At 44.6% G+C, this 22,643-nt stretch overlaps 1 pseudogene; it reads left to right on the top strand.

The window, feature by feature from the left end:
- Positions 1-2,154: 2,154 nt before the first annotated feature.
- LOC143383225 (PHD finger protein 23 pseudogene) overlaps positions 2,155-22,643 on the top strand; it is a 30,495-nt pseudogene continuing 10,006 nt past the window's right edge.

The raw sequence follows: 22,643 nt of genomic DNA on the forward strand, positions 1-22,643 counted from the left end.
CAACATCTGCATTGGGCACCAGGAGGGGAAGAGAGATGCTGGAATCTCAGAGGCAACTCCAGATTGTTGATAGGTTCAAGAATCCTCACCCCTGATTCTTGGAGCAGTACTGTGAGTTTTCTGAGAACGGCATGTCTGTGCCATCAAGAAACAAGCTCAGAAAGAGGTCAAGGGCAGCGTGCTTTCTCCACAACTGTAGAAGCTGAGCCTGGAGGTGATGCAGATGAGACTGAGGTCACGACCAGTGGAACTGGGTCCCAACCTATTTTTCTTGCTTCCTCTACTGCCACTCAAATTTGGAATGTTTTGTTGCTACTGTCATAGACTGAACTCTGTCCCCTCCAAATCCGCATTTGAAATCCTAATCCCTAATATATTTGGGAACAGGGCTTTTAAGGGGGCAGCTGAGTTTAAATAAGGTCAGAAAGGCGGGGCCTTATCTAATAGGAATGGGGTCCTTATGAAAAAAAAAGAGACACCGAGCTCATTCTCTAGCTCACTCGCTCTCTCTGTCTCTCTCCACATAAACAGAGGAAAAGCCACGTGAGGACACAGTGCAAAGATAGTCATGTATGAGCCAAGAAGAGAGACTTTGCCAGAACCCTGATCGCACCTTGATCTTGGCCTTCCAGCCTCCAGAACTCTGAGAAATTTAAATGTCGGTTGTTTCAGTCACCTGATCTGTTGTGTGGCATCTTGCTGCGGCAGCCACAGCTAGTTAATAGATCTGCTTTCAAGGATGGCTCTTCCGTTGGCTGCTGGGGTCTTTTACATCCCTCATCTCTGTTTCCCTGGATCATGGCCAGCTTCCCTTACCGACTCGTCTTGCTGATGAGGCTCTTACTAACACCTGGTCTCACCTCCCAGGGGTCCTCTCTGCTTTGAGGATCAGTTCTGGAGCTGAGGGAAGGAGGCGGCCTAAGGCAGCCTCAGGTCTGGCTGCTTGTGGCAGGAGCAGGAAAATCTCTCATGAAGAGCAAGAATGTTAAGTGGGACCCAGGACACTTATAGCCAGAGTGGTGCAGTGAGGCTGGTCTCAGACTGCAGTGACATTGCCACCAAGGTGAGACCACCTCCTATTGCAGTAGTCGACACACCCAGGGATCATGGGCCTCCTGGTATCTTCTAGGCCACATGATCTAATGGAAATAGCATGAACCTGAAAGTCTGCTCTGAGTTCAAATTCTGATTTGGTCACTTGCTGAGAGACCAGTAGTCAACAGGGCTATTCACCAACAACTTGGCACTTTCCCTCCAGGGATGCGGTAGGATTGATCCTCCTACCTCCTGGGCGTTGACCAGGGTTCTATGTCTCTCCTCAGTTAGTGAAAGGAGAACTTTAAGGGTCAATGCTTGAATTACCACATTTTTTTTCCTACCTGGAATGGTAATTGTCAAAGATGGCAGCTGCTACCTTAGCCTGAGTTCCGAAATGAAGAAAATGAAGAGCAGAGCCTAGGGCTGTCCCATAACAGATATACAGAGCAAACAATAAATAAACATTTGTGAAATGCAACTATTTTTCTTAGGCACACCTGCATGGAGCACATGTAATAAATCTTAACAGATTGACAGCTCCATCCCTAGAAGGAGTGTTCCTAGTGACTACAAATCTCCACGGAACCCCAACCTCAGAATTTCCAGCCTGGCTTTTGAGCACCTTAACAATGCAAATAGCCCTTCAGCGCTGTTAGAACATAGATCTCAATGAATGATTTCCAATAACACAGTGCTTGCCAGGAAAGGAAACATCCACCCTGTTGCCTATGCATAATATAGGTTAATATTTCAGGATGCATTAAATGTGTAAATGTTTAGAGTGTGGCAAAGTTCCGGTCGTGAGCTGGGTCACTCTGCAGAAAAGTCAAGATGCTGAAGGGAAGGGAGTATTTTTAGACTTGGACCCAACTTGACACTACCCGTAAGTGCTTTATGTCAGTGGGCACCGTGCACAGTCCTGCTACTGACTTGCCAGGCAGGAAATAATATGTTGGTTTCAGACAGATGTTCCCAACCCTTAGTGGAAGCAGATGACTTCAAGATGGGCTGGCTGCTCTGTGGCTTCTTTGGAGACAGTTGAAATTAAGATGGTATCTGGGGCGTGACAAAGCACCAAATCTGCCAAAGATGTGCCGAAATCACTAAGGAACGGAGATGGGTCAGATTGGCCACATACTGAAATCAAAGGCATGTGCAGGAAACCGGAACGTGTTGTTGGCCTTTGGAGGAGACGAGATGATCAAGGCAAGCTGGGGAAGAGAAGAAAATGCTACCGGGCAGTACCCTGCAAATAAATGTGGAATTGAACCATATGAAATTGGTGATATTTGACCAAAAATGTGGCCCTTTGATATGGTTCAATTTATATATATATATATATATATATATATATATATATATATATATATATCTCCACATCTCGATCAGCACCCCCTGCCACATTAGGGCCAAGCAGCCACCAAGGAATTTTTTTAATATGTGACCATGGTCCATGACACAGAACACCAGCCATGTAAACTGTGGAGTTTCTATGATAGAATTAAACCCAAGTATTTTTGCCACACTAGGAAGAACTAAAAAAATATAGAAAGTATATTTGTACCTCCTGAGCATAGACCAATTAAAACCCCCACCCAGCTGGCTGACCTCAGCAGTTGGTGGCAATTTATACCACCCTGGTCCCAGCACCTTAGCAATGAGGTAGGGAGCACAGAAGCCCCCCACTCCCAACCAAACTGCTCGTGTTTGAGTCCTGAGAGTTTTTTCTTTGTTTGTTTGTTTATTTGTTTGTTTTGGTACTGGGAATTTAACCCATGAGTGCTTAACCACTGAGATACATCTCCAGCCCATTTTATATTTTATTTAGAGACAGGGTCTCACTAAGTTGCTTAGGGCCTTGCTAACTTGCTGAGGCTGGTTTTGAACTTGCAATCCTCCTGCCTCAACCTTCCAAGCCACTGGGATTAAGCTGTAGCGTGTTTATTACTGCCCATCCCCCTCCCCCCAAACAAAGTCCCTATCTTAATTCCTTGAACCTGTGAATATTACCTCATGTGGCAAAAGAGTGACAATTACACCTTCTAAAGCCAAAGAGTGATCAAGAGCCTCGAAAAAAGGAGCTCATTCTGGATTATTTAGAAAGTCCCTAAATCCAACTCAACTATTTTCATAAGAGATAGACGCAGAGAAGACACCACCCATGAACAGACACAGGCAATGTGACCCAAAGGCAGAGACAGAGTGACACAGTCACGAGCCAAGGTGGGCTGGCACCCCCCAGCAGCTCACAGAGGCTAGGGTCAGGTGCCCCTCAGTGCCTTCGGAAGGAACCCAGCCCTGCCTACACCTGTGTTTCAGACCTCTGTCCTCCAGAATTGTGGGAAAATAAATGCTGCTGTTTTAAATCACCAAGTTTTGTGATCATTTGTTACAGCAGTCATCAGAAACAAATATATAAACCCTCTGCCTCCGTTTCCTCGCCTGTAAGATAATAGTAACCTCATAAGGAAACGCACATGAAGGGCTTTAATGAGATACTAGTACACACTAAGCTCTCAGGAAATGGAAGATGCAATAAGCTAAATGCAGCAAACAGGGAATCACATGCAACCTGAGCAAATGGAGATGATGGCCCACTGTGTCTGCCCCTGAAGCCTAAGAGATGCAGCAGGTGGGGTGGCCCTTGTAGAAGGCCTGTCCCCCTCACCCCAGTGGTGGCCCCTCAAGTCACTACTGGGAGTTAAGAGTCTGAGGTAACTTTCAAACCACCACCAGAAAAACTGCTTTGGTTTAAAAAATATATATGAAATTATTCTGAAAGAGTTCGTTTTCTTTACAGAACTGTGTTGGACACAATTTAAGCAATTGAAAACCTGGCATTTTGAGCTTGTTCAACCACTGGAAAAAGTATCTTTCAAAAAGATAGTTTTTTAAAAAATGGGACACAGGGGAAGAAAATGGTTATTAAAAATGCTTAAGAGCCTTCCTGAACTTCAAATGGGCTCTTCACAACAATAATACTGATGATTTAAGGGAAAAATGAATCAAGACTCTATTGATTAAACGTTCCTTAAATTATATGTGGGTTTTAAAATGTGTGACAGTATGCAAAGCACGTTGGAGGTAAAATGTTGGGGGAAAAAAAATCACTCCAGACATTTAAAGAATTTGGAGTGTAGCTGCTTCCCAGCTCCAGCCCCAGGAGCCTGGGAAGGGAGTAGAAGGACCCTGAACTCACCCATGACCCAGGCCAGTAGTCCAGTCCCAGAGCCCTGGATGCTAAGTAGTGGTATCTGTTTCTTGCTGTCCTGGCTCTGGCCTCCCTAACCCCCACCCTGGCTCTGCCTCCACACCCTCAGCATGTGGTCCATTCCAGAAACACTACCTGAGCACCTACTGGGTCCACACCCTGCACTCGGGTGGGTGGGAAATGCAGCGCACAGTCTAAGGCGGCCACAGATGTGAGAAGACTCAGGGGATCAAGAGCCAGGACATGAAGGAGCACAGGATGGCACCTCCCCTCCAGGGAGATGGGCTGGGGGCTTCCTAGAGGAAAGAAAATCTCCCAGGAGACTGAAGGCCCAGTCAGCAATGCAAGATGCAGAGAGGATGTAACAGGAGAGAAAAATTCAGAAAGGAGTTGGGGATACGGCACCTGCAAGGCCCGACGGCCAGAGGCAAGGGGCATTCAGGACTATAAATGAGTACAGGAAGCCCATCTCTGGGCCTCCCCTCTGGGCCACCTGCTCATCCTCCTCCTCTCAGTGACCTCTACTCCTGATTCTGCTCTCACTGTGACTTTAGAGCCTCTTGGATTCTTGAGTTGGAGACTCCTCCTGCCTCCTCTCCCCTGGAATCCTATTGGCAGCCCCATCCCTCACTTGACCTGCAGGGGGCTCTGGGAGACATGATGTTCTGGGGTTCACATGGAAACTTCTCAGAATGGAGGACAAGAGAGCATGTCCCCAGCAACCTGGCCCTCCCTGGTTGGTTCCATTGTGGCTGCTTCTAGCATATTGCTCTTCGTACTCCAAGCTGGGTCCATACACAGGTCGTGTCCATTTTCCCCACCTCTCCATTCCTCCAACCCATGCCCAGCTGGGGCCTCTCCCCACAATCTCTGTACCTCCTGCAACCTGACCGATGTAAGCATCAAAGGAGGCAGACAGCCTGAGCACAAATCACTGGGAGCTGCTAGGAGGTAAGGTAGACGCCTGGGGACAGGGTCTCCCATCCTCCATGGGACTCACTCTGAGTAAGAACCACCCTTCTTTGTCCCTGGAAGCAGTCTCTGGTGGGTCAGGAGCATCCTGGTGCAAGGTGTCTGCAGTTCCCTCTCTCAAGGGCAATGCACCATGCATGGCCTGGATCCCACTTTAACCTCTCCAATTGTGAGTCACACAAGAGCACAGGCCCTAACATGTGGTGCTTAATCGATGCAATGAAGGAACATAGGAACACACGCCTGTCCTGATTACTATGCAATTGGCTCATTCATTATTGCCTCAAAGCTCAGCGTGACCTGGAAGAACAGAGACTCTTCCAAAGCAAATGCCCCAAAGCTACACAGCATCAAGAAGCAAAACAAGAACCCAGGGCTCTGGGCTCCCCCCAACACACACACCCCATCTCTGGGCCTCACGTTCCCTATTTCACTGCTGACTCTCCACCTATAATCACAGCACCCAGCAAGGCACAGAGAGGGAGAAATAGAAGGAAAAAAGATTAGCAGAGAAGAAAAAGTTCCCAGCACTTGAGAAGTTGGCTACCGGTACTCAAGAATTATATATTTGGTTTTAAGATATCGTTCCCCCCTCTTCTCTTTCCACAAAGTGGTACATGGCCCATTTATATATTTAATTAGAATGGATTAAAATTAATAACATCTTGAGTGGTTCCTGACCCTTCTTGAGATAATTGGAGACACCCTGGGGTGATAGGAAACCAGGAGGAAGAATTGCTGATCTAACCAACCACGGCCGAACTTTCTCATGTGTGTGTAATCAGTGCATCTCCTAATCACCCTCTGTACATTTTCTAACAAAGACAGGTAGCCTTCTGATTTGGAATCATGTCCTGTTCCCTGGGCGCCAGGGCTGAAGGCATGCCCTGGGCAGGCAAACGGACTGAAATCTGCACTGTCTGCATTCGCCCCGCCTGCATGCTCTCCTGGACATTTGAACAGGTTTTTTTAGACAGATTTGTATTGCGTTATATGCCTCCATGTGTACAGATATAAAAGAACATTATCGAGTCCCCCTTATGTGCCAAGGACTGGGCTAAACATAGTCACACCCGTTGACTCATTCATTTTTCTATAACAATGCCCTGGGGGCAGGAGGGGACAGTGTTACCCTCTCCCATTGGACAGTAAAGGGAACCAGAGGAGGGACCAGGAGCTGAATGTAGGATCAAAACCCAGCCCTTGGGGGGTCAAGGACCCCCTAGGCGTTGCTGTAAGAGCACTGTCATCCCTTTAGCCAACTCATGGGATCACTAATGCTCTTCACTGACACTGGTTCCCAGCACAGCAACCTACTGGCCTCATACCAGGCACGGGAAGGGGCTCCCACATTGTCAGATCAACCCTGTGCTCTCAGACCCAAGGAATGAAGGATCAAGAGCTGAAGTCATGAACATTCCAAATAGAAAGTAGAACCAGTACCTGATTCAGATCCTGCCCTGCCACCTCCTGGGCGGGAGAGAGATGTGTGACCTTGGATAAGCCATTGGAAGAGCACCAAGTGACCTCTTCTACACACGTAAAATGAGCAGATTAATACCTGTCGTCTGGGCTTGAATGATAACAACACAGCCATCCTTGAGTGAGAGCCTGAGATAGTCACTGTTCCTCCAATGACGAATTCGAGGTTCGGGGTCATACAGTCACACTGAGAAACCTATCTGCATCCATGACTCCTCTTGACCGCTCACAGTGCAGGGACATCAGATCTCCAGGTGCACAGTGAGGACAATGATTCTTAAATAAGGAAGGAAAGCACTTACCTTTTTTCTTGGGGGTCATTATCAGAGGCCAATTCTGGGGCTCTCTCCTTTTCTATTTGGGCAAAATGACCTCATCATCCTGAAATCTGCCTCTCCCTCCTGCCGCCCATCGCTCGGAGGGCAGGTGAACACACATACTTTGGGGCAGGGGCAGCCTTTCTGGGTCAAATTAGGTCAGGCCAGATCAGCCGGTGCTGGAGCTGCCACGGAGTTAGGTAATCAACTCAAGGCTGGTTCAGCCTGGAGCCATTTAATTTTGGGGAGGCGAGATTTAGCTGACTTGAAAGAAGGGGGAAGCAAGCTTGCAGAAAGAGATTGATTTCAGCGAAACACAAATTCATACTCACTAAATGCCTTAACACTTCGGAATCAATTAAAATGAGATGGGAAAAAAGGCACAGAGAAATAGAGGGTGACAGCAGGTCCCACTGCAAGGAAAAAAAAAAAAAAAAAAAGAGGGCAGAAAGGAAAGAGGCTTCCTTGGGAGCAGAAGAGAAGGACCCTAATCCAGGGACACCCCTCAGGAAGGAGGGGGATATTCTGGGGCCCTGAGCGGTTTCCTTTTGCTGGTGAAGGGGATGGTTGAGCAATGGAATCTGACTATGGGTCAGAGGCTTTCAAAATTCAGTGTCAGAATCAGCTGTGCAGGCAGCAAACTAAACACATAGATTCTGGGCACACTTCCTTGGGTTTCAATTCTTTAAGTCTGTGGGAGACCTGCAAATCTGCCCATCCAACCATCCCCAGGATCCAAGGCAGGCGGTCTGGGATCACACTGAGAAGCAAGGACAAGACCACAGATTTTATGTTGGGGCCCTCCTTCCTGCCCCTGGGCACCATGGCAACAGCAATTACCGATATTGCTCTTCCCTGGGATTGCGGCAGGAAACCTGGAGACAGGCAGCAAAAATACCCCCCTTGCATTAGCCTCTCCAGAATAGATAAGACCTTTGGGGTATATATTTAAGAAGAAAATTCAAAAGAACCTTGGAGTTGAAGCCTTGGGACTCCATCAGATTTTGGGGATGGACTGACCACTTCCCCCCAGGAATGGCTCAGCAGGGCTGGACCTCTTTGGTAGACCATTTGGCAGTTTCCTACAAAACTAAATGTAGCCATCATATCCTTTGATTTTTACCCAAAGGAGTTGAAAATGTATATGCACACAAAAACCTGTACACAGATGTTTACAGCAACTTTATTTATAAGTGCCAAAACTTTGAAACCACCAGGATGTCCTTCAGTAGGTGAATGGATAAATAAACCGTGGTATATCCAGACAATGGAATTTTATTCAACACTAAAAAGAAATGAGCTATCAAGCCATGAAAAGATAGGGAGGGAACTTAAACACGTATTGCTAAGTGGAAGAAGCCAATCTAAAAAGGCTACATGCTGCATAATTCCCACTATATGACATTGTGTAAAAGACAAAACTAGAGAGGCAGTCAAAGATTAGCAGTTACCAGGGATTGGAGATAGAAAGATGCATAGGTGGAAGGATGCATTTAAAGGCAGTGAAACTATTCTGTATGACGCTATAATGGCAGACACCACTGTATAAAAGTATAAATGTCATTATACATTCTTCTAAAGCCACAGAATGCACAAGACCAAGAGTGAGCCATAATGGAAAGTACGGTCTTTAGGGGATAATGATATGTCAATGTAGGTTCATCAGTTATGACGAATGTGCCTCTCTTGTTGATAGACAGGGTAGGCTGAGTGTGTGGTGGCAGGGTGGCAGGGGTACATGGGAATTCTCTTTAACTTCTGCTCAATTTTCCTATGAACCTGAAACCACTCTAAAAAATAAAATCTATTAAAAAAAAAAAAAAGAAAGCCTGAGATCGCCTCTTGTCCCATGAAATATGAAATGTGCTCAAGAAGCTGAGGGTAAAACGTGGGTAAGAAGTAAAGCTGCTGAGGAGAGAGCAGGAGTAAATCGAGGCTTGATGGCCAGGTGCCCAGGTTCTAATGGGCCTGTGAAGTGGGGTGGGGAAGGGGGATTGAAAAATGGGAAGGGGAGTCCAGGCTCCCTTTCTTCCTGATCATCCTGCAAACAGAAGCAAGATCTCAAGAAAGGAGGAATCTCTCTGTGCTCTTTGAAATTCTCAAAGATCCCTTAATCCCTCCCAAAGAAAACAGTTCAAACAGGTGCATAAACTGGCAAGTTAAACAGGAAGCGGCAGCATCATTATTCTCAGGGCGAGGGCTCCTAATGCTCCCCTAATGCAGGATCTCCCTGCCTGCTCCTAATAAGGAGCTTCTCTCCTTCATGAGAGTCCTATAAAATACATAAATATTCCTCAAGGAACCGAGAGAGCTCCTAACAGTCTTTAATAGCTATCATAAAATGAAGGATAAAATGTGTGAAAGGAGATTGGTCATGATAATAGTGGGAGATATGAGGGCAGTGAATTTCCTAACCCCTCCCAGGCTCAGCTTCAGAGCAGAAAGACGCTGCCTAGCATCAGAAGCCTGTCCTGCAGAGGAGACTGGGGAGGGGGCATCCAGTCTCTGCTCCAAGGATCCTGAACAGTTGGACTCGAAAAGCTGAGGGCCAGAGAGAGGAGAAACTTGCCTAAAGTTATATAGAAAATGGCAGCCTGCAGTGCAGAACCACCGAGATCCCATGGCCCAGATGGGGTAGATCCTAGGAACTAGCACTGCTCATTTATCCCCTGGGTGATTGAGATTAAAAACTACTGAGTACTAACCAAGATGGTGATGGCCCTGACTATGCAGATCCCCAACCTCTGTGGGGCCAGATCCAGCTTGTGGATGGGGACTGCAGCCTGAGCCCTACCCACAGACTGAACAGGGAATTCAGGCAGCCTTAACCAAGCAAATGACAAAGCCAGGGTGCAGAGCTCAGAGTCCACAGACCAGGAACAAGGGCAGGCTCCAGAGTTCTGTTTTCCAGAATGGGTGCTAGGCTAGGTTTGTAGCAAGCATCTCTGGGCCCCAGAACATGGGGGATGACTGAGCTAATAGACAGGAAGCCCCTGGTTCATGTTTTGGCAGGCAATAGGAGCTCCATCCACAGCAGTTCCTGGCAGGTGTAGCATTGAATATCTACAGGGTGCTGCACCCGGCAGGCACTGCTATCTGTTGAACTCCTGTTACATGCCAGGACATGACCTGGGGGCTTTTCATACGTAACCACATCTGTCTCCACAGCACTCAGCTTAAATCTACCAAGCTGACCCACACCTATGTGCGTCACCTAAAGTGATGAATAATCCACACCATACAGCCTCCATCCAAAGCACTCGTTCCTGCTCCCCACCAAGGTCTAGGGCCCATTGGTCCCCAGAATTTGGCCCAAATTACATGCCTCCTTTGTATTGATGACAGTAAAATGGCTTCTGACATCTGACCATCATGACTTTGAGGACCTAAGGTTCTCTGCCCCTCCCAAATATGCTCAGGGATCCCCATCCCAGCACCTGTCTGACTCCCTGCAGTCCCAGCACAGCTTATCTTGTTTGTATTGTCATGAGGCCTAAGAAGTCACATTGCACTTTCCTCTGCCCATCCAGGGGGGATGAGCAAAGCTGTGGGAGGCTTCACAAATGCAAGTCAGTGGGGGGTTGATGCAACAGGGGGCTTCACTGCACACTGTTCAGACCCAAACAGATATGGGGCCACCACCACAGAGCAAGGTTTTGCTTAAAAGTTTTCTCCCAGGCTAGGTGGGGGACACCTGGCAAGGTTTTGTGCAGATAGCCTAAGATTTGGTATGATCTAGTGTTGTCTAAAGGTCCTCAGCAGCACACTAAGGAAGGAAGAAAAAATAATGTAGAAGAATCAGAATAAGAAAGCAAAACTATCATCATTTCTAACAAATGGTCCTCATGAGGAACCCAAGAGAATCTACAATCATGAGAATGAATAAAATGTTATCAAAGCTATTCAACATAGAGCAATGTAAAAAAAAATCAATTGTATTTACTTTACCATGAAATAGTATAAGTGAAATAGATAGCCTTTATAATAGCAACAAAACACATAAACGACCTAGAAGAGTCTAAAAATGCTGAAGGCCTTTGTAAAAGAGATAAGAACGATTTACTAAAGGACAATGAAGTCCAAAATATATAAAGAAATAGACCTTGTTCATAGGAAGGAAGACTTAATGTCTTAAAAATATGAACTTGAGGAGAATTGACCTATATATTCCTTGTTGGTCTAAAAAATTTCCCACTAGGTAACTGTGTGTACTTGACAAGCTGGTTTGCAAATAAATAAATAATAAATGCGTGTGTTTTGTGTAAACATATATAAATGGCTTGCTCAACATACGACATGTAAATTGAAACTGCACTGTCAATTCTCTTTCAAATGTTTTCCAAAAATATTTTGGGGAAAAGTACTTTTGCTCATGAGAGCTCCAAATAATTTTAATGCCATGGAGGCGGACTCCTCCAGAAGATTTATAAGGTTAAGTAAAGCAATGTAATCACAAATTTGAGTTGGAACTACAAGAACCCATGAGATGATAGATAGATAGATAGATAGATAGATAGATAGATAGATAGATAGATAGATAGATAGATGGCAGATAGATACAGATAGATTTTTTTTTCCTAGTTCTCTCCCCTGAAATTTTCCAGAAGCAATGGCTAAGCCAACAGCAGTAAGGACTCCTAATACCCAGATTGCAGTTCCTCTAAAAAGCATTTTAAACTAATAGAAACCAGGGCTTCTTGGCTGTTAGTCCGATTCCAAATATGAGGTAAGGAATGTCCAGATGGGCCTGAAACATCTTGTCCTTTCAGACTTCAAAAGATGCTCACAAAGACTACCTGATCTGATTGTGTAAAAACATTTCAGGACCTAACTTTAAGAAGTTCCCATTGACCAATAAATTGGGCAATTTGAATATCAATGGGAATAATGGATTAAACACAGCTAATAGATTTAGCTCTTGAATTCATGATATTGAACAAAACTATTCATTGTCTTTGAAGGGTGCTGAGGCTCCAAGTAACTATTTTGAAAATAGGAAAATAATGGAAAAGAATCAAGTATTGACTTGTTTTTATTTTATAACTTTTACCTTAAGGTAACTAAATAGTTAATTTACAGAATTATTCTTCATGGAATAATTATAATTTATCACCAAGAATGAATTACTGAATTAGAATACCACCATTTGTAATTTCTAAACTAAAGAGATCTAGGTCAGATGGCCTATAGCTATTTACACAGAGAAGATAACTGAATATTTTGTGACCCTGAGAGATGTGCACATCATTACCTGTGAAGCCATTTGCCTCTTCTGCTCCTCAAAATGAACTTAAAAATGATAAAATCCCAAACTATCTATGTACAAGGAATATAGTAAACCAAGGAGCATGTTAAATGATGCTATGGTGATTTAACAGCAAAGTCAGACCATGCCAAACTTTTGGGATATACCTCCCTCGAATCTTGATTTAACAAACATTTGCAAATATGAGTTTGAGACGTTTGCTTTGTTAATTGGATACTGTGTTTTAGATATGATAATGACATTGTGTGCATTTTTTGAAGTGTTCCTAAATCCTAAATATGTACACAAGAAGCAAAATAGTCAAAATACCACACAAGGCAATGGCAGGGGAAGGGGGGCTGCCAATCATCAAAAATAATTGGAGAGTGACAGTGCTACAGAAGACAAAGTGATATCAGAGAGGGTTGAACAAACTGATAATGGAGCAAAGTAACAGACTGAAAAACAGATTCATTATATATACATACAATTCTTTTCGACAGAGCTAATTTTTCAGGTGAGTGGAAGACAGTAGAACTAATCCATATTTGGTGCTGAGACAATTGAATTGATTATCTACAATGATTTCATTCAAGAAAAGAAGAAAAGATCAATAAATTCAACTCCACTAAAATTAAATTTCTATTTCAAGACAACTGAAAAAAAAAAGGTAAGATGGTAGATCAAACAAGTACTGATATTTGCCACAAATATGAGATCAAATTATTGGAGTCCAGAATATGTATTTAATTCCCAAACATCAAAAAAAAAAAAATTCCCAAACATCAGTAAAAGACACAATCCAAATAAAAACTATAGAAAAGACCAGAGTAGAGTCAAGCGTGGAATCCCAGCAGCTCAGGAGGCTGAAGAAGGAAGATCGCAAGTTCAAAGCCAGCCTCAGCAACTTAGCAAAGCCTTATCTCAAAATACAAAATAAAAATGGCTGGAGATGTGGCTCAGTGGATAAACATCCCTGGGTTCAATTCCTGGTACCAGAGGGGAAAAAATTAAAAAGACTTAAATCTTGTCATTTCAGACTTGAAGAGTCTTAAGAAAGGAACTAGAATAGCTAATAAATTTTTGAAAAGATACTAAATAATGAAGTTTTTCTTGTTTGTTGTTTGTACCAGGAATTGGACTCAGGGGCACTCAACCACTGAGTCACATCCCCAGCCCTTTTTATATTTTATTTAGAGACAGGGTCTCACTGAGTTGCTTATGGCCTAGCTAAGTTGCTGAGGCTGGCTTTGAACTCATGATCCTCCTGCCTCAACCTCCAGAGCCTCTGAGATTACAGGCATGCACCACCGCACTGAGCTAGATAATGAAATTTTTTAATTGAAGATAGAATGTGCTGTATAGAGAGAATATAGAGATAACATTCTCAATTAAAATATCTGACAACACAAAGTACTGGTAAAGATTATGTTAATCAAAAATCATATACAGTACCAGGGAGAGGATAAATTGATTCAATCACCTTGGAAAGCAATTTGGCATTTATTCAGTTTAAGTGTTCCATGGGGCCTGGTAATCCTGCTCTTAGGTAAATACCACATTTGTATCCAGATATGTATACAATAATGTTTATAGCACATTTTTTCCATAAAAACCTGGAAACAGTGCAAATTCATTAATACAGAAATAAATTGTGGTATTGTCACAAAATGGCATAGTACGAGACAGTGAAGGACAGTATACAGATCCTCATGAATGAATTTCACAAACTCAATGGTAAGAGATAAAAGCAAGTTGCATAAAAATATGTATAGTATAATTTTTATAAAATTAGGGCAAAACAAAAAAAATGAGCAATGTATTACCTAGGATATATTCATATGCACATAGAGTACTGTTCTAGAAAATAGGTGAATCCAGAAATCCAGAAAATCCACAGGTGTGTGGAAGGGAGGCAGAGCTTCAGTGGTATTGGTCTTAAAATATCTTTTTATGTCAAGTTTTGAATTCACAAGCACTTCTTGTATTATTACATTTAACAATTTACGTATTTTACGTATTTGCTTTTGAAGTAAGACATGGTCCAAGCTTAAATAACAGTCTGACTCCCTTAAGATGGGCCTGAGTCGGCTTCCTGCCTGGAAGTCAGACTTGGCCCTAGAGGAGATGGAGATGCCATTCTCAGGACCCACAGCACAGCTGGAAGGACCAGCATCCAAGTAGATTCGTGCTGATGAGGCAAACAGACATTCCCGAACATGTGAGGTTAGAGAGGAAGAATTTTTCCTGGGCTGGAAGGAATATCTGAGGTTAAGTTTCCATTCGTTCCTAAGATGTGGCACCGCCTTTGCAAGAGAAACCGCAGAGTCCCTGTTCCCAGCACAGCTGGATGACCTATTTCAGATTTATGAGGAATGTCTGCTTTCACAAACCCTCTACCCTGCTTCAAATGTTGGTACCTCCAGGTACACATGTCACTGTTGGGGAGTGGCTCTGAGAGACACCCAATTCTACAACTATTTTTGACTCCAAAGCACTTTTCTGGGTTGCTGGGGTTATAGAGATCAGCAAGATGAAGCCTTTGCTCTTTATCACGCCAAATAGGCATAGGGAATGAAGCATCAACACCTATGGGGCAGTGGCAGCCATTCTTTCTGGCAAAGGTCCTGTTCCTGGACCTGATATCACAATGAGGCAAGAAAAGGTGGGTCATAGAAACCCAATGTGCTGATGGTCACCAGTTGCATTTTTAAATCTTATAAGGATGACACCCAGAGCATTTTTTTCTCCAGCTTCTCCTACTTTTCTTATGACATTTTGCAAAAAAAGGGGAGGGGATAAAAAAATGGGGGTTCAAACAATCCTTCATAGGTGGTGTCTACAATGGTAGGTCAAGTGCAAGAATGACGATGATGGAGGAAGGAGCGAGTAACAGAGCTGGAGGTGGAATCAGGAACTGGCCATCCTTGAGTCTCTTCCCATCTGACACTCTGTAGCAGCTTCAGTTTGTACTCACACAACCAGGCAGATGGAGTCGGGAGGATGTGGGTGCAATTTTTTGTGCTGAAACCCATTTTTTTTTTCCTAGGCCAGATCCCTCCAGCTGGGGGTAGCAGAGTCCCATTTAAGCGGGGAAGTTGTAGCAGGAGGTAGGGCATGCAGCTGGCAAACCTCAGTGGCTAACTGTACAGGTTCGAGGGCTGGGCCCCTGTCACCATGACTGAGGCTGAGATGAGTAAGTGGCCTAGAGTTCAAGAAATAGGGGATGCCATGAGAATTTGAGGAAGCACATTGGACATATTCAATGTCACCATAGGACATCAGATAGGCTCAAAAGTAGGCAACTGTGAAGACAGAGTGCAGATGGGAATGAAAACTTGATGATTGATTGAAATGTGTGAGGAGTTCCTGAGGCCCAGCTCCCCCTCTCTCCACAGAGGCAGATGCTGCCCTTTCCCCAGTCTGGCAGAAAATTTAGGAATTGCTGCTCTCTGGGGACAAGCAACCAATGGACTCGTAATCCACAGGAATAATTTTAGGGCTTTGGTGATGCACCACTCTAAAATCAGGAGAAACAAGTAAAAGTTGACATCTAGATAGGGAGATTGTAGGATTATGTACAGACCAGCTTGGCACCCCAGGCAGAGTTCAGAAAAGTCCCCACTGGATAAACTTATCAGGCTAGGGAAAGATCTATAGACACTGACATTGGTGAAGGGTAAAGACATTTACCTGGGTCACAGCTCCATCTCTGGACAGCAAAGCCCCTTGTTACCAGCTCTTTCCAACCTCCCTAAAATCCCTGAGCATCAGATGGACATTTCCCCTAAATGTGTGTGCAGACAACTAAGAATCACCAAGAATTTGAGGAAAGTCCATTAAAGCAAAGCAAACAAAAATCATTTAAAAAGAAAAAAATTAAAATGCAGAAGCAAGAAGAAAAAACATCACAATTTCAATATTCTTGGAGTAAAAAGTAAAAAAAAAATATTGCATCTACAAAAGAGAAATTTACTTTTTGAAAAATATAAATTAATAAATTTGTAAAATATAACAAAAGGTTAGGGAATGGGAGAGAAATGTAAGAAGATTAGAGAATCTGTGCAGGAAAACAATATTTGAATTCTACATGCTCTAGAAAGTAAAAATAGAAAAAGGTAGAGAAAACTATTGAAGAAATAAAAGTCCCCCATGTGACATGCATTTCCAGATTGAAAGAGTTCATTGAAAGCTCAGCTCAGTGACAAGAAAGAAGATCAATACAATGCCACATTGCTATGAAATATCACTTTCACAGACAGAGAAATAAAAATACTGGAAAGTGGACCAAAAAGTGGGTCATATACAAAAGATCAGCAATTAAACTGTCATCAATAGCAGGTTGAAACCTAGATGATAACTCAAAATTCTGAAGCCCCCCTCAAAAGAATTAATGCACATGCAAACACACACACACACACACACACACACACACACACACACGCTTGGAGCCCAGACTCTACCTAGCTGATCATCAATCCAGTGTTGAAGTAGGGAAAAAAAAGATATTTCTAAGATGCATGGTCTTTAAACATATACTATCTATGCATGATTAGAGGAGAAGAAGCCATCTATCTAATGAGGAATGAACTGGAAAAGAAGAAAATGGTAAGATCCAAGAAATAGAAGGGTCCATACTGTAGATTGTGGGTTATTCCCAGACTGATGGTAAAGGAATCCCAGGTTGAGAACTAGCCACAGGCCTGGAGTTCAACCCAAAGCAGTAGGGCAGTAGGTGCCAAGAGCTGAGAAGTGACCTGGGGGTCTGACCTCACTGATAGGTATGGAAATACTAGGGACAGACGAGTAATAGATACATAGAAACCTACAAGTCTGGAAAGACTGGGGATGAACTAGTAATAGTTACAAAGGAATCCAGCAAATTATTTTATCTCTGGACTAAACACACAGTTGCACAAGAAAGAAAATATGATCATGAGACATTACACATCTCAGCCATGAATAATATTGACATGATCATGACAGTGCTGACGGGTTATTTAACCCAAAGGAGAGAGAAACACTGCAGGAGGGAGAAAGGACTCACGTGGTGAGGGGAGGGGTAAAAAAGGTAAGCATTCATCTCCCACAGTAGGGAGACAATAGGTGGTGTCTAATCCAGAACTGATAGAAAAGAGCAGTATCTGTGCAATTGCTAGAAATGCAAAGGTGAATGTAAAACAGGAAAAGCAAGCATTGAACACGGCTGCCTCCAGGGAGCAGGACCCAGGAGAGAGAAGAAATTGGTGGGGAGGCTGATATTTTTCATTAAGATCCTACTAGAACTAGTTGACATTTTAATCTATCCCTTTGATAAAAATTGAAATTCTATTTATGTTTTATACACACACTGACCTGCCTATATACACACTGACCTATATACACACACCTGCCTATCCACAACACACACACACACACACACACACACACACACACTCACACACAAACTACCTACCTAGACACACATTCACTACCAACCTGCCCACACACACACACACACACACACACACACACGTGAACACGCCTCCAGGCACACATATGTACATGCTATTTACCCACTTACTTATATACATAACACACACTTACATAATGCACACACACCCCTCCCTACACACACTCACACCACAGGGGCAAAGAAGGCTTACCGATCTCAGGCTCATGGCTGAGGATCTTCTAACAACAATAAAAAAGAAAGAAAGAAAGAAAACAGATTGACAGGGGAAAGCCTACAAATGTGTTTAATCTAAGTTTCAAGGGACCCAACAGCCTTCAGAAGTGAAGGCTTGAAGAAGCAGAGAAGCTTGCATATTTGTATCCTAGGCATGGAGGAGTGGGACAGGACAAAGGGGCGCGACACAGTGGTAATAAATTGGGGAAACTTGTGAGAACTGATTGTTCGGGTTCTCCGAGTCCTTCTGTCTGCAGAGGACAACCCTTTCTTCCCCATGACTTTCATGTGAGGGTCCTGCTTTGGAGTGAAGGTCGGAGAATTCTTTCTAGATGTGCTTCAGAGAAGGTGGGTAGTGGGTGCCGGAGAGACCTTCCTGCTTCCGCTGTCTCCTCAAACAGCAAGATGTCATATTTTGGGATGGTGTGTCCTGAGCCCCATCAAGATGTGTGTGAATGCACATGCACGTGCGCACACACACACACACACACACTCACACACAGTATGTTAAAGTGCTGCAACTCATCCTGAATGTGGTAAGGAACTCAGGAATGGCCCCTGTGAAAAAAACAGAGGGACAGGTTTCTGAAGAAGTGGAAACAGAAGTCCCCAGGCCATAGAGGAGCAGAAACTTGGCCTCATTCAGTCTGAACCAGAGTTGGCTCTGTGTGCCCAGGAGATGCCCGAAAAGTATTCAGAATGTTTTGGACCCTGCCTGCATCTCATCAGGGGCCTGCAAATACCACCTTGGGTTTCACTGTTGTCATTCTGAATGTTTCTCTCTTAATATCAGAAGGTTTTAGACCATAAAATCTAGCATTCTTTTATAATACAGAGCATCAGTCTCGCCCAAGTGGAGTGTATAAAATCTGGTAATGAGGTACGATAAATCTACTTTCTGTGCAGATCTGGGGTCTATAATCCCTACATTTAATTAACATGCCTGAAACAGTGCATAGCCGCTCGGTTTCAACCCAGTTCTCTCTGGAGTCCGCATCATTCCTCACTCTGCTCAACGCAGGCAGCGCTCACACCGGCTATGTGGGAGCCCAGCCAGGAGCTGAACCAGCTCAGCAAGAACCCCAAGTCCCAAGAGCAACAACCCTCTTCTCATTCTTGGCTTTGGATGGCTGCTGGGGAGTTTGGACTTCTCAGCCTCTGGACTAGGGAAAGGAAACCTGGAAACTATGTTCAGAAACCCACAGGAGCCCAAGTCAGGGCTGGGTGATTTCCTGTGTTTTGGGCAGCAGTGGCCCTCTGCAGGGCCCTCCCAGGGAGGAATATAGGGCACAGGAAAGGAAAACCAGGCCTTTCCTGGGGTGACAGGACACACGTCCTGCATTCTCCTGACCCTTCCTCTCTGGCTCCACTCACCCCTTGGTTCTTAGCCTCTCACATTACCGCTCTGGCAGGAGCTCTCTCCCTTTAGTGATGGCTGTCTGATGGACAGTCCATACTGGCTACCACACATCCAGGGAGTGTGACCAAGTGGGTTGGGGGTGGGACTTGGCCATCAGCCAGGAGAAATTCCTACAGAGCTGGCCAAATAGGAGGCCTGGGAAGTGAAGTGCGTCCAGGGGAGTTTGGAAGGTTCCGTAGACGCTGGCGAGGTAGGCTGTGCACCCTCCCCTTGGAGGCAGTCACCAGTCCACCCCAGCTCTGTGCCCCATATGGCAGAGAAAGAAAAGATTTCATATATGGTTTTGGGTTTAAGTTTTGGTGTTTTGTTTTGTTTTGTTTTACTTTAAGCAGAAGAGCACTTAATTTTTTAAAGTAAGAAAGTGCACCACAGTCCCTGTCATGATCATGGTCTGGGTTTTTTCTGTTCTTTCCCCCAGGTCCAGGGAGCTCATGGGTGTTCTTCCATATCCGTCTATTGGCAAGAAATGAAAAATGTCTTCCTTCTGGGGGTTCCTGCCAGGCTGAGAGGAGCACGCGGAGTCTCCTCCAGGGTGAAAGAAATAGGGAAGCCAATGATCCAACCACCAGCCCCAACCTGCCGAGAAGTCTCCAAATTCACCTGCTATGGTCTGAATGTCTGCATCCCTCGAAAATTCACAGGTTGAAATCCTAACCACCAAGGTGATGGTTTGGGAGATCAGAACTTTGGGAGGTGATACGGTCATGAGATCAGAATGTTTATGAATGGGATTAGTGGCCCCATGTAAGGAAGAGGGCCTGGGAGATCCCTCACCCCTCCCACCACAAGAGAACCTAGGAAGAAATGAACCACCTATGCTCCAAAAAGCAGTCCTCAGCAGACCTCAGCCATGCCAACATTCTGACCTTGGGCCTCTAGCCTCTGGAACTAAGGAATAAGTATCTTTGTTTAGAAGCCACCAGTCAATGGAGTTGGGATGGAGCAGAATGAGACACTGCAGTAGCTAAGCACGGGCCAGTGTTCCCTTCACAAGAGGCGTGAAGGCCTCAGAGCCATCTCTGAGGCCTGGCCCTATCACATGTAGCTGTCACCTATTCCTCTAACCCTCAGTGTCTTCCCCTCAAAATGTTTTTGTATATTTTTTCATGGAAGATTCAGCAGCACCTGGGGTGTGCAGTTGTTCTCCTCCCCTCACTGGAGAGCAGTTGCTACCTTCCCGCTGGGCCAGCCCCTCCCACAGTGCACGCCCTTGAACGTCTGCAGAAATCTTCATTCTGGGCAGGACTTCTTATTTTTGTAAGCAAGGATCACTTGGGACCTAGACTGCTGATGAGTCAGCTAGAGTCGGATCTTGGTCCTGACACTGACACACCATGTGTGGTCCTGGGCGGATTACTTCCTCTCTCTGGGCCTCAGTTTCCTCATTTTGAATGGGGGTGCTGGGTTCTCCATTTCCAAGGCTCCTTCCATTTGAGATTGCAAACCTACATCTCTCAATGGGAAGATTATTGGAAGCCAACAGTCCACATTGATCCGTGTATGAAAGTTAGATAAACTGTTTCCAGGACGTCTAGAGTTGGGAACCACTCTGCACACCCACTCACCAACATCTCAAGTAACAGAAAGACTCACAAAGCAACCAGGCATGGACTTTCAAGATGACCATGGGAAGCAGCCCGTGTTTATCAGAACCAGAACTTGACAGCAGCTCAGATGCAGTGTTGACCAATCCTGTCTTAACAGATCCTAGGGCTTGCTCAACCCACCCAGCCAAAGAGGGCCCCACCATTCCAGGAAGGAAGTCTAAGCCCCCTACCCTGCCCTGGTCCGTCAGTAAGACACACTCTGATCCATGTTTCAACCTTTTGATCCCAATTTCAAATAATTAAGGAGGGTTCTGTGGCTTCCTCTTAAACAGCTCAGTGTCTCAGATCAGAAGCGAGGCTCTGAGGCATGCTGGGAGCTCTGCCAGTTTGGGGGAGGGGTAGATAATTAAGGAAATCATGGTGAATTAAGCTTTCTGCAATGAAGCACAAACATCTTTTCACAAACAGAAACATCATGTTAGCTTATGTTTTGCCAAAGAAAAAGGCAGGGCCGATCCTCCGGGTTTTCAGCTTGGTAAAACACATCTGGCTACTGAACCAAATATTTAAGGGTCATTAAAAACCCAAACTCCTTTTGCCAAGAACTTTTCTCCTTTGTTATTCAAGTGCAGAGCAGTTATGGAAAATGTGTTCCATATGCTTTGTGCTGCGTTCCTATTTACTTCATCAAATCACGGCTTTGAAAGAGCTATTTGATGTCAAAGATGCGTTAAGATTTTATAGACTTTACCAAGGCAGCTTTTAAAGCTTCTCCCTTTGAACCCGAAACATTTGCCAAGAGTAAACAGAACCGAAACCACCAGGGGTCAAGGGCTTTGTTGGAAACAAAGACCTCAGCTTGATCAAGGGCTTTCAGAGGTTTGGGGCAGGCATGCACTTCTACCCATTTGCCAAGATGCTCCACAAAAGATCATGTTTCCCACGTAAGTTACATTAAAATAAATGCACTAATGTATTCATATTTTATTAATAATGTAACACCCTCACCCACCACCTCCCACCAAGATGCAGGGACACAAGACAGTCATGCACTTAAAATATTAACAGAACTTCAGAAAGTTGGAAAATGTATCTTGAAGCCATAAGTCGAAATTTATTTATAAATTTTTTCCAGCAAGGGTTTCTCAGCCTTGAGAGAAAAAGGAAGCAGACACAGACCTCGGAAAAGCAGGCAAGGCCAGAATTGACACACCCCGAGGACACAGAGCTAAGAGGACATTCTAAAGTAGCTCTCATTTAGCAGCTGGAGAAACTGAGGATTGATTCCAGGGCTAACCAATACCTGGATCAGGAGCCCCCAGATTCACCCATTTTGGGGTCTTTTTCCTCCTTCTCTTCACTGAATCTCTGCTTCTCCCAATGCCTCTCTCCTCACCAAATTCCTTCTCCACTCACCAAGAAGTTAACTCTAAAACTTAAATCAGGCCATGTCACTTCTCTGCATTCTTTCCCTAACTGTCCAACTTTTGACGGTGACTACTCGCCCAGAACAACTGGCCCTGCTAACCTACTCATCCCCCTGCTCACTCTGCTTCCCCCACTCTGCTGCCTTCCAACCCCTTGAGTCCATCAAGTGCATTTCTGCCCCAGGACCTTTGCAGGGACAGCCCTTTCTGTTGGGGTGCTCTTCCTTTCTCTGTAAAGTGCATCTTTTGGCTCTCAGCTTAAACTGTACCTCTCCAAAGTTCTCCTTCCTGGACATTCAGTGGACAGAAACCAGGA

This window comes from Callospermophilus lateralis, chromosome 18 (assembly GCF_048772815.1).
Source record: "Callospermophilus lateralis isolate mCalLat2 chromosome 18, mCalLat2.hap1, whole genome shotgun sequence".
Taxonomy (NCBI): Eukaryota; Metazoa; Chordata; class Mammalia; order Rodentia; family Sciuridae; genus Callospermophilus; species Callospermophilus lateralis.